A 13,463-nucleotide genomic window follows, 5' to 3' on the forward strand; every position below is an offset into this window, starting at 1 on the left:
GGTGTGCTTAGCTGAAAACCCCTCTTCTGAAGACTTCTGGGATGCATGACATAATTTGCCTAGTCATGGAAACCAGAAAGTAACCAATGAAATGTAAAAAGTAAAAAATGTTTAAAACAAGTAAATATGATATAATTTCCAACCTATTTATTAATGCTAGCAGCATAAGGATTCAAAATAGTCAATGTTGATTGAGAGAGTGAAGTTCCACTTTAAGCCCCATGATTAACCCCCAGTTCACATATACGCGTTCCTGCAGGCCGGCACGCGCGGGCACGAGAGCCCATTCATTTGAATGGACTCCCGTGCCCCGGGACACGCAGGGAAGAAGTCCCTGCACTTCTTTGGAAACCACAGCCAGCACCTTGGTTCCCAGTGCAGGCGGCGTGCCATTAGAATTAATGGCACCCACCCACGGGTCCACTTTCTTCTGTGTGGGTAGTGTGGCTCCACGGATTTTTGTGCGGATCCGCAGCAGCACCACCCGCACATATGTGAACCTAGCCTTACAGCTGCATCTTAACAGGTAGTGAGATCCATATGAAAGAAATTTATGTTCATGGCGAAACAAGGCTTTAAATATTTGATTTGCCAGTTGAACACTGTCCATTGATATTGAACAACATATAACAGCAACTAGGTCCCATTCTATTCACAATCTCGTTGCAGCAATGGGAGATATATACACCTAATGGTACAATTTTATGAGTGTCTATTCTTGTTTACTATATACCAGTTTGTAAGGATGTAGACTACAATACCATGTGAAACCACTACACATTTAAAGAAAAAAAAATAATAATCATAAATCACTCCAGTTTTCCTGAATATTGGATTGCTGGAGACATTCTGCCTGGTGCCAATCATCTTGCTTTCTTGCTTTCAGGGTGTACCTCATATAGCATTATACATACCATCCAGTGGTAAAATCTTACTACAGGTAGTTGCTGCTATGGGCATCAGATGGAGATCTCCAAAAAACCAAAACACAAAAAGGGCAATATGCTAAATATTAAAAGTGTCAGAGGATCTGGTAAGCCTCCAATTTGATATCACGGTGGTGCAGTTCTCACGTTGGTGGTTATATTGGAATGAAGATTTTCTATTATTCACCACAGAATAAGGGGACTGTTCTATAGATCTTATAAGGACTGTTCCATATATGTTTATTCAAAAATATCTACTTCTGGCAATGGTTCACTACTGAGCACTTTGTTCTATCCTTTATTGGACACATACAATTTGTATAGTATTTATTTATGTATATATTATACTTGGCGCAACACTAGCTATTTATTTGATTTTGGATTCAGAGGGGATAACCTCTTGGTGTGTTTGCTGCTTTGTACACAATTAGGTTTGGGTATTTGAGCGGTTTACATTTAATATAATATTCTAAATGTAATTACATAAAAATATAAAGCATGTCTAAATAGATGTACCAGAAAAGCCTGAAGAGAGTCTGTATAGCTCATACAAAAGATTGTTGGAATGTAGTTCAGAGTAACAGCTTCAATATCTGTGCAGCTGATGAGGAAGTAAACACAGGCTCCATCAATAATAAATTATTTTATTATCAGGTGGCCAGAAGTAGAGTTGTGAAGCGAAAGGATCCTGAGAAGCTACTGTAATCACAGTGCTGAGTGTGATGCTCAATGACACAATGTCAGAGCACTCAGGGCTTGGGGGAACCAGGAACCAGAATTTCTGCCTTAGGCACTCCATGACACTTCACAGGTGTCCTAGATGCACAGTTGCAGCTTTTCACCCATGTTCACACTTCTGCGGTGCGGCATATCCTATGTGATTTCGCATGCAAATTCTGTGCGGTGCGATTGGAGCCATACATTTTGAATGGCTCAAAATCGCACTGCAACCGCACCAAAAAGGTGCAGGACCCCTTTTTGTTCTCACTAGAATTGGATCGCATGGGTATTCACACCCATGCGATCCGATTCTACACATCGCACTGCGTTTTGCAAACAGATTTCGGGGTGTTATTAACTTAACATACACACCCGCAGCGGTTCGAATGAATGGAGTGCAATTATGATGTGATGCAGAATTCGCACACAAACAGATGCGAATTCCGCACCACATCAGTGTGAACCCAGGATTTATGTGAGTGGATATTATTTTCATTCTTGGTATTTTGATTAATAATGAAGCCTGTGCATTTCTTTCCTGTTGTACAGATAATGAAGCTGTTACGCTGAACTATATACCAGCGAGCGATCTTTTATGAAGTATACAGGTTCTCTTTTGAGACTTTCCTGTTTTTAACCCCTCAAATTCTGTATACTTAAGGTTTGTTTTATATTGTACGTTTATTTAGAAGTACTTTTATATTTTTATTTGATTGCAGGTAGCTTATTGCAGTTTGGTTTGCTTTTCAGTGAAATAAACATAAGAATATTTTCAGCCCAAGATGGCTGAAAACTGTACTCAATAATAATAAAAAGCTTATCGGTAACTGAAATATGAATAATGTATATATTCTTCTAGAACAATCAGATGCAAACCTACTTTAGAAAAAACATTGTTGCTATGGGGCATCTGAGAGTACCTCCTACATGCCGTGAATTAAAAACTGTTGTCCTTGAGTACTGCCTAAAGCTTAGATATCATGGCCCATGACTACCAGGAGCATTGTGAGTGTTTCATGTAATTAGAAACGGTTTTCAAAAAGACCCGGACAAGCTTGTATTATGAAAAAATGATCCGCATAGCACAACACTGTACAGAACTACAAAAGAGAAAGCAGAGCATGCCTACGTAATGTGCAAATTTGGCTGCCCTTTTGAACATAGGTTATTAAATGCTACATGTAGAAACAAGGTTTCTGACACAACAAAGTGTAAAGGGTTTGTGGTTTTTTTTTCCTAACAAACATGTTATACTTTCCTGCTCTGTACAATGGTATTGCAGAGAGCGGCCCCGATTCTTCTCTTCTGGGGTCCCCGCTGGTGTTCTCAACTCCTCCTCTTTTCCATGTGCCCAATCCCAAGGCAGCCAGTGTGTGTCTTGACAGTGTTTCTCTGCTCTGCCCATTCTATCCTCACAGGATTTTATTGAATGGCTTCTGCTGCCTCAGTCCTTGAGAGGGAGAGAGGGAAAGGCTGAGCCTGTCAGAGATCAAGTGCTGTGTCTGGCTGCAGTCTTCTCTCCCCTCTCTTCCTCTTCTCACAGGGACTCGGGCAGCAGCAGCAGCCATTGGCTGCTGCTGCTTTCAATCGTATGGTTGACAAAGAAGAGGGGGCAGGGTTAAGCCATGCGTCTGTGTCAATGGACACAGGCAGTGCTGCTTGGGAGTAAGCACAGACGTGCCCCCATAGCAAGCGACTTGCTATGGGGGCACACAGAGAAGAGGAGCCAGGGGTGCTGGCGGGGGGACCTGTTAAGAGGAAGATGTGCAAAACCGTCGCACAGAGCAGGTAAGTATGACATGCTTGTTATTTTAATAGAAAAAATGACTAGGGTTTACAACAACCAACCATGTATAAAGTTGACAATTAGATTATATAAATAATAATTATATAACTATGTAAATAAAAACACATATACAAAAGTTCCGTTTTACCAACAAGTCTATTTAATAGGTTTTATATTATTCAAGTACTTAGTGAAGTGCTGTAAAACGTTGCAACAGATGGCCTGGGCTTTCACTCCAATTTACATCCATCAATGCAGCAAGCCTTACATGCTAATGAAATCAACAGCCCTGTAGGAGATACCGAGCTATGTAAAGCTCCAGTTGTCAGTTACTCACCTTGGGGGCATTGTTGCAATTTATATTAAAGGCAATTTTAGAGACTGAGAGACAAAATCAAAACCTGAACCATCAACATCATTTTCAGGGGTTCAACTTTCTAATACTTTGTCAAAGTTACAGTCAAGCCAAACATGTACAAAAAACAAAACAAAACACAGCTGATTGAATGGTTAACCTTCCTATTCGTTTTAATGTCATCATTCCTAAAGATGATTAGCATTGATAAGAGTTTACTGTATGAAATCAGACTACAGAATGCATTACAAGTTGTACATAGTTGCAATAATTGTTTTTATATTAATATTCACAGGTTTAAGCTTTTAAACAGATAATTCATATATTTACAAACACAATCTTTGCTTCATTTAAAAGCTGCACTCATTGCATGGGTATATTTTTCCAGTACGGACCAATGCACGTATGCAAATGCAATACCTCAGGGATCACTGTGGAAATGGAGAATCACAGTAGTACTCACCACTCACTGAATTTAGGCCTCATGCACACAAGCGTATGGAGTTTTGTACCAAATATGCAGTTTTTTTGTACCAGAACTTGGCAGAAAAAAAAATGCTTCTAATGTCACATTATTATTATACAGGATTTATATAGTGCCAACAGTTTGCTCAGCGCTTTACAATATAACGGGAGACAATACAGTTCAATACAAGAGGGATAGGAGGGCCCTGCTCCTTGGGGCTTACAATCTACGTACACATTTACAGGTGTATGGTGTTAAGCCAGGGGCGGACTGACCATTTGGAAACTCAGCCACTGCCTGAGGGCCTGGGGTCAGTAGGGGGCCCCATGAGATGCCCCTGGTACCTTTTTCATACCTTTTTTGAGTTTGGGCAAGGACACAGGGGCCCCATGATCCCCTATTGCCTGGGGGCCCCATGAGTTGTCAGTCCGCTCTGTGTTAAGCTTAAATGCATTCTATTAGCCACAAAATGAATTTGTTCTGGTCATTGGAACACATTTACCTTCGTATGCGAGTAAATTATAAGTGCTTCTCTGAATGCAGAATTAGTGTGTGTACTCTTCATAAATACTGAACGCCTGATATGCATGGCCTCATACTGTCGACTAACATAGAAGGGCATTTAAGCTTGAGCTACTGAGCTCCGTAAATCAGGCTTATTTCAATAGGTAAATATGAACATTTGCCTAAAGCTCCACCTGTTGACTGGCTCTGAAAATATAAACATGCGACGATTTACAGCTGCTGTTTCTGGCTTTTGATGTTTTTTTTTCTACAGCCAGTAAACTCCCCAGCATGTTATCCTATGTGTCCATGCACACAAACTGTAATCAGACTGTAATCAACGTTTTCTGGCTGGAAAAAAATACCCAGAATTATTGGGTTTCTAGAGTTTTTTAGCAGTAAAAATGCTCTAACGCTGAAAAACGTGGAGAAGCGCGGTAAAAATGTGGCAAACCAGCATTTTGGACTTTAACCCAAAAAATTGGAGGGGGTAAAAAAAAAAAAAAAACTCTAAAAAATGCAAACGCGAAAACGCTAATACAAAGACACTAAAAAAACTCAGGTTGTTAATGTGAATTTACACAGCTAACGTTACCAGCGTTATGGAACAGCCCAGTGTGCATGGAGCCTAATTCACAACTAAAAAGAATACGTAAAAAAATATATAATTTTATTTTTCTGCTCTGACCATAATAAAGAAAATACGTAGAAAACCATTTCACATCGTTTTTATTGCTCACATATAGTCTTGTCTAAACAAATCAGCTTTCAATCAGATCAGAGTAAGACTGGCAAGTGAGGGCTTGTTTCACATCTTGATCAGAATATGTAAACACTTTAGTGTGTAAAGTCTCGGCACAGATTGACTTTAATCACTTGCCATCCTGAGGATTTACCCCCCTTCCTGACCAGGCCATTTCTTACAATACGGCGCTGCGTTACTTTGACAATTGCGCGGTCACGCAACGCTGCACCCAAATTAAATTTATGTCTTTGCTTTCCCACAAATAGAGCTTTCTTTCGGTGGTATTTGATTATCTCTGCATTTTTTAATTTTTTGCGCTATAAAAAAAAAAAAAAGACAATTTTGAGAAAACAACATTTTTGACTTTTTGCTATTAAACATGTCCAGTAAAAAAAAAAAAACAAAAACAAAAAAAAAAAACAAATAGAAATTCATCATAAATGTAGGCCAAAATGTATTCTGCCACAGGTCTTGGCATAAAAAAAAACCCAATACATGTAAATTAATTGGTTTACGTGAAACTTATAGAGTCTACAAATGGTGGTATAGATTCTACAAATTTTTAATTGTAATTAATATACTAGTAATGGCGGCGACTTATAGCAGGACTACGGCGGGCATTCTGACATGGGGGGGGAGGGAACTAACTGTTGCCGACATCCCGAGTGACACCAATAGAGTGATAAGTGCTAATAAAAAGCACTGACACTGTACTAATGACACTGGGCAGGAAGGGGTCACCGTCTGGGGCGATCAAAGGGTTAATTGTGAGCAGTTTCAGTGTGTTTTATAGTGTCAGAGCAATACAGTGCAATGTGCAGGAGCTGACAGGGGAGAGATCTCTATTGTTTATATACAGACCTCTCCCCGTCAGTGATACTCGGCGATCGGTGGTGTGCCGGTGGAGAATCACCGGCCGGGACCCGGTGATCGACAGCTGAGGAACGTGCCCCCTACCCGGAAATGCAAAATCTCTCACACACAAACACACACTGTAGCAGTATTTCTGTTACTGGGCAATGGGAAAGTGGTTAAAGATTAAGTTCACCTTTTTAAAAATGAATAAATGCACTTTTTTTTGGGTTGGTAAAAAAAAAAAAAAAAAAAAAAAAAAAGTGCATTGCTTTTTTTTTTTTTTTTTACTCAATACAATAGTGCTCCATGATTGGTATCACTGGGAGGAATAGTGCCCCATCATTAATATCACGGGGGGCAATAGGACCTAATTGTTTACATCTGTGGAAGATAAAATGCCCCATTGCTGATGTCAGTGAGAGATACGGTTCCCCACTGCTGATGTCATTGGAAGCAATGGTGCCTTCTTATTGATGTTAATGGGAGGAATAGCGCCCTAAGGGCTCGAAAAAGGCAAGCAAAGGGCTGCAGTTTGGAGACCCCTGCTTTAAGAGAAGAACACTGTTTTACAGTATATTTTCTGGAAAACAGACAGACAGTAGAGCATTTTTAAAGAGTGTTTTGTAATATAAAAAGCCTTTGGGCAATGGAACTCACAGGAACATACTGTAATTCCTGTTGTGGCTGGGCTGATCTTTTACCATTTATCAAGGCCTCTTTTGGACTACCAATATCCAGAAATGAAAACGTAATTCACAAAAAGTTTGCTATTAAAAGCCTTTTAGCAAAATGTTACACCAATATTAAGGGTGTAACATGTTGCCGAGCACCCTAACCCTCACCCCCCATGACAGTAGGTGGGAGTGAGCCGCTGTTACATTTCAAAATCAGCAACGCTGTGTGGGCCTCCGCTCGCACAGCTGCACAACCCATTCACAGAGAACTGTGAATGAATAAAATGAAAGCCCTGTCTTCCACCGTGGTAGACAGACACTTACTGCAGCTCAGCCATTAAATACAAGCAGCATCGAGCTGACAGAGAAGAGGCTGAACATACTGCACATTCTCATACAAAAAGTACAATGCTTTATCAGCTAGCATGGCTACAAAAGTTGTCCACAGGATGTAATACTACTGTAATAGCAGTGGCTATTCCAAAATGGCAACGAAGAGCCAAACATGGCCCCAGTAAAGCACCACTGGACTGAGCAAACTGCAGCATATAACAAGCATCACTAAATGGTGGACCGCAGTCCCGATCTGGACTAAGTCACTATCCCATCTGGACCGCCGTGTTGGCGCTATTTAGGAGCCAGCTCTTCCTCCAACAATCACTGCTGTCATCCTCGCACAGCCAACAGCAGGAGGCAGAACAGCTCTGGACAGAGGATGGGAACTGCCTGAGTTAACAAGCGATTGGTTGCTAGGGTGCAAGGGGGTCCTAGCAACCAAATACCAGCTTGCAGCTACCACCATACATCCAGACCTGCTGTGCCTCCTGTTGAACTGTATGTCTAAGGTAGGACAGTGGGGACAGTGTTGGTGTGTGCGGGGGGGGGGGGGGCTGAGGACAGTAATGTAGGGGGATGATGTGAAAAGGGTCAGAGTACACTGCAGGAAAGGGGGGGGGGGGGCTGAGGTCAGTACTGCTGGGAGGGTTGATGTCAAGGGAGTGTGAGAACACTACTGTGAACGGGGGGGGGGGAGGAGAGGTGATCTGAAGGGGAGCAGAGGATGCTGTTGTGGTGGAGGGGGGGGGGGGGGGGTATGTGCAGTGGGGACAGAGGAGACACAGATGTAAAAAGCAGAATTGTGATACGAGGCTTGATTCAGATCTGTGCACATATGTTGTGGGTAGGTCAGCCCATTCGTTTTAATATAAGAAAATATAGGAATGCGCTAATTCAATAACAAATATTCAAATTGATCTATAAGTGAAAAATGATGATTAAATCACATAAAAAAACTATAGTGTCCATATATTCTGTGTCAAGTCCAAACACCATACAAAAAATAATGAATGCTAAAAATATTGTGTTCAACCAATAGCACCGTGATTAAATCCACCACCAAATGAAATGAATAAACTCACCAGAGCTATATCCTGATCAAATTATAAATCAGCATAAGCGCTATTGCTCTGGGAGCGATGATCTGTGGAGAACGTCCAAGGTATGGGAGCAATGTTCTGCAGCAGGCCAACCAACACAGATGAAAACCTTTCAATCAAATGGTCATCCTCTCTCCATAACATGTGGCAAAGCTCAGGGATAAAGAAAGGATATGATGGTGCAGTACGTTTTATAAAAGCACAAATTATTTAAAACTCAATGTAAACTCACAAGGGAGGTGTTCAAGCCGACACCAGCAATGACAGCCTTCAGTAAACCAAGGACGAGCCCCGCTCACCGCAGACGAACAGCCGACAGGCTGGGGAAACGTCTTGACGTCACATCCATTAAGCCCCACCCTACGCGTTTCATCCTTTGACGTGCACATGTTGTGGGTAGGTCAGCCCATTCATTTTAATAGGCTGCACTACACACGAGAAACATGGGGAAAGAAGTCCCCGACCCTTTTTGAAAATTGTACTGCACCAAGCCGCATGCAAAAAATGCACCATCAGGTGCCGATCTGGGGGTGACATAAGAACTAATGGCACCCCTGATGAAGTGCAGTGTGTTCCTCTGCATAAGGGGAGGGGGAGCTGTGATGTCATCGCACAAACATGTGATTCAGACCTCTGCTGGAAGAAAATTTTACTGACCGGACCTCTGAATTTTAATTCAAATACCCCTGGTATATAAACAATGAAATACTGGGGCCCAAACTGGTTGTGTGCTAAAAAACTAAATTTTAACATTAAAATCCTAATTATATTTTGCTTCCTTCTTAAATAAACATTTTATCTATTAAATACCAGATTATGATTAGTGGATCGAGTTCAGATACACTGCAAAGTGATATTCAAGTCCAACAATGTTTTTTGATATCCTGTATGCATGACCCCTGGGAAGCTCCCATTGTGTTCCAGACACAACCACAAAAGGAGAGAGCCCAGGGTAGACCAAAGAAAAGCTAAAAGGATTACATCTGCCAGCTGTCCTAGGAGTGCCATGAAATCCCCCAGAAATAACCTGAAGTTGCAATAGTTTACAGGCCAAAAAAGGTCCGCTTAGGCTTCTTAAAGCCACATCCTCATATGACTGCACTTGTTCATTATATTGTTGCCAACATAATACTGGTAATATTTTAGGAATATTCTTATGCATTAAACAGAGCACCATGTGTGACAGGCGCAAGGCTAGACTAGCTGGCATGGCAATGAAGAGCGGTACACAAAAAACAAAACAAAAACACAGAACTCTGTGGCCTTAGGCAGTAAAGTGGCCTTTCAAAGTTTAATTACCACCACAACGTGATCTGCATGGATTTTAGATGGTGTTTCTGGTTGGGTGGATGACTAACTTCCACCAAAACTGGGGACAGTGTGCCTGACGGTGTACACACACTAGACAGTAAGCTTCTTTGGGGAAGGAACGGATTTAAACAGATAAATTGTTCTCTAACGTACTCTGGCAAGTCTGTGCTATATAAAAAGGAGTAAGTTACTAAAAGTCCCATACACAGACAAGAAGTAGCCTAGGCTAGCCTGCAACTCCTGACAAAAAAAAAAAATTGTATAGGAAATACACAGACATGTATGCTTCCAGCAAAGCTCTTCTCTAAGTGACAGCATAACAAAAAAAAAAAAAAAGTTATAGTGGAAGTTCGCCTCAGCAGCATTTTTCCAAAAAGCACCTTATGCAACTCCATATCTTCCTAATAGTACATACCAGGGCTCCTCCATTTTCACATGCAGCTGCGGGGGGGCCCTCTTCGCAAAAAACACTGTCCCCGCCCCTAGTGGCAGCTCCGGGACATTCAAATTTTGCGCATGTGCAGTGCACTCTCATGCAGTTTGAACAGCCCTTTGTGGCTGGTAAGGAACACAAAATTGTATTGGCTAGTCCATCCTGCAAACAGCAGGATGAAGGGGCTCAGTGCAGTTTTAACAGCTGAGAACGACAGCCACGTGGTGCAGACTTATAGGGGTTTATTTACTAAAGCTGGAGAGTCCAAAATCGGACTCCCTTCTGCATAGAAACCAATCAGCTTCTAACCTCAGCTTGTTCAATGAAGCTTTGGCAATGAAACCTGGAAGCTGATTGGTTTCTATGCAGAAGGGAGTCTGATTTTGGACTCTCCAGCTTTAGTAAATAAACCCCATAGTGTCCAGACCATTTGGTAAGCGAACAGCAGGGTGGAAACAAAGGGATCAAGGGGCCAGTGTTTTGTTTTTTTTTGTGGAGAGCCCCCAGCTGCATGTGTAATGGGAAGAATTCTCCTGAATTCCCCAAAGCTTACCATTTTAAATATTTGCCATCCTCTCCATTCTAGCAATCATAAAATAGTTTTATAGTCAAAGAACACACTTTTGTTTTTTTCAACATCAGCACTGTAATAGCAATACAAACAATAGCCATTTTTGACAATCCAATAAAGTTTACTTTAAAAATGTATTATGCAGAGAGTTCTGCCCCTCTGCTGGCCATTGCTTTCCACAACGTCAAGGATTCCATGCATGCTTTGCAGCTTCTCCTCTGCTGCAGTGATTCCTGTACTGACCCTGCCTCCTGACACTGCTCCTCTCAGCACCTCTGCAGTTCAGAGGGCAGGCTCTGAAATGTGTGACACAGCAGTGCCTGCTCACAGGGCATAGTAAGTGTGTGTCACAGAAACCATGGAAGTAAATGTGTGGGGATCTTCACAAAGTTAATTTATAAATGTCAAGGTTGTTCAGTCTAATGTGGAAATGAATACATAATTTTACATTTCGATCTTAGATATGCATGAACGCCTCCCCATTCCAAGGGGTCTTAACTGTGCAACCGCCTGCCTGGTGCCACACAAATGTTTCAGCAAAAATGGTTTTGCACAGAGCAGCCTGGATCCTCATCTTCTCAGGTCCCCCGCAGGCTCTCCTGTCCCCTCCCTCCTGTCAGGTGCCCCCACAGCAAGCTGCAATGGGAGCACCCGCTGGCCTGTGTGTCCATTCACACACGGAGTAGCAGCTCATCCCCACGCCTCCCTCTACTCATTAGCTCACTGGCTGTGATTTGACAGCAGTGGGAACCAATGGCTCTTGCTTCCATCTCAGCCAAAGAGAAGAGGGAGTCCCAGGATAGCCGAGACTCCACACATCTGAATTGAGAGGGGGCTTGGTTTTTTTTATATTTATGCATAGACTCCATGCAGGTAAAAAGCTTTGAGCCTTTACAACTACTTTAACCATTGGAGAGAGTAGCCAGTCACTGGAAAGGTAGCCAGCGATGCACAGTGAAGATCAATAGAACAGGGAGGTAGGTAATTAACAAGACAGACTGCTGGTCTAAAAGGGTCTAAAGATCTAAGAAAACTAACCAAAAAGCACCTTCAAAAATGAAAAACAAGCTAAATATATTTGCACAGTTCCTCTTTATAGGTTGATTTTTTTACATGTACAGTTCTCAATGCATGGGGTATTTTCTTTGGGAGTTAGAAGTTTGAGGTTTATGCTGATGGTATACTGTATGTGCAGAACAAACAAACAGTTCACATTGGTTCTTCTCCATGAAACCATGCCCTTTTTGCAAGCTAAAACACTTCTGTTGATTAGTTTTGACTGCAAAGCTTGACAGGCTAAATTACATGGATTTATTGCCAGGAGTCATGTCAGAGAAGTTAAAGGTAGACAGAATAAAAGACCAGCAGGATGCTGGTTTAATAGGTAGTTCTGCACCCAGCAGCAATGTCTCCACAAGTTGCTTTTATTAGAAGCAAACTGCTGCTATGCATTATGACCCTTTGCTGCGTTTCCCTGTCTTTGAAGATTAGAAACTGGAAGACAACTCCAAGTCACTAAAGGCGACATGCAGCTTCCTGAACTTGTCCTTACAGATCAGACCCTGCCAGCCCTGGAGAATTATTCATGTAATACCTTTTGCTATAATCTGATTAGCAAAAACTAAAGAACTTTACTGTGCCCATATGTGCTAATATTCTGCTTAGAACAATAAAGGAAAACAAATGGTTTATAAATATACATCATTTGTTGCCCTCTACACAAAGGAGGGCATGTGAACGGTCTCGCCAGCTGCGTATACTTACCTTTCCTTTTGCCTCTGACAGCAAAGAGAGGAAGCCATATGTAAGCTTCAAATTGGGACTTGGAGCTTACACAGGCCTAAGGACTCTCTCCTTAAACCCATTGGACAATTCTGGTTGTCTGAATGGCCAATTGCCATCACATGAGATGAAGGGGTGAGAGTCACATGATCCCCATACCTGCATTTTTTTTCTCTCCCAGTGGCAGGGTACAAATGGAAATGCATATGCAGAAAGCTGGTGGTGCTCCAGGTAAGGCTCATGTACAATGGACATTTGGAAAACACTTCTGAATGATGGAAACTGACTGCTGGAAAACAGGTTAAAAAAAAGTCTGTTTAGCCGCGTTTGCATACCGCGTTTATGAGTGTTTGCGTTTAGAAGTGTTTTTTAAAGATAACCTCAGGAGACCTACCAAAGTGCCCAGAATGCACTGAAAAAACAGTACAAAACGAACTATTTCAGACATTTTGAGAGAAATAGAGAGAGCAGAAGCAGAGAGAGCAGTATTTGTTGAGATTAGCTGTTTTTTTGTGGTGTTTGGATGTGTTCCAGCTCATTTCTGTGCAGAAATTATTGCAGCAGTGTCTAACATTTGCTTTCATGCGAAACCTCAAAGTATGGTATACCAGGTCCATTTGAGTACCGGGAAAACGCTTTGCATGCATTTTACATGATGAAAAAATGCTCTGGACAGCATCTGGAATTGGAAGAGTTTAAAACATTTTCCAAAACGCAAATGCTTTTAAACGTTAGCCGCGTTTACAAATGTTTGGCGTTTTAAACGCTGATAAAATATACTCCTGAACACAAGTTTGGTGTGTTCAAAAAAGCGACTGTAAACTCAGCTGACTATAAATGACAGTGTACATGGACACAAAGGAAAACATTAGGGAGAGTTCAGGGGCTGCTGAAAAAAA

General features: G+C 41.7%; 1 protein-coding gene across 1 annotated transcript in view; it reads right to left on the reverse strand.

Moving 5' to 3' along the window:
- Window positions 1-13,463, reverse strand: part of SNRK (SNF related kinase) — a 114,543-nt gene that overhangs the window by 88,035 nt on the left and 13,045 nt on the right. The window lies entirely within an intron of this gene.

This window comes from Staurois parvus, unplaced genomic scaffold (genome assembly GCF_062004578.1).
Source record: "Staurois parvus isolate SC_StPar_1 unplaced genomic scaffold, SC_StPar_1.0 ptg000021l, whole genome shotgun sequence".
Taxonomy (NCBI): Eukaryota; Metazoa; Chordata; class Amphibia; order Anura; family Ranidae; genus Staurois; species Staurois parvus.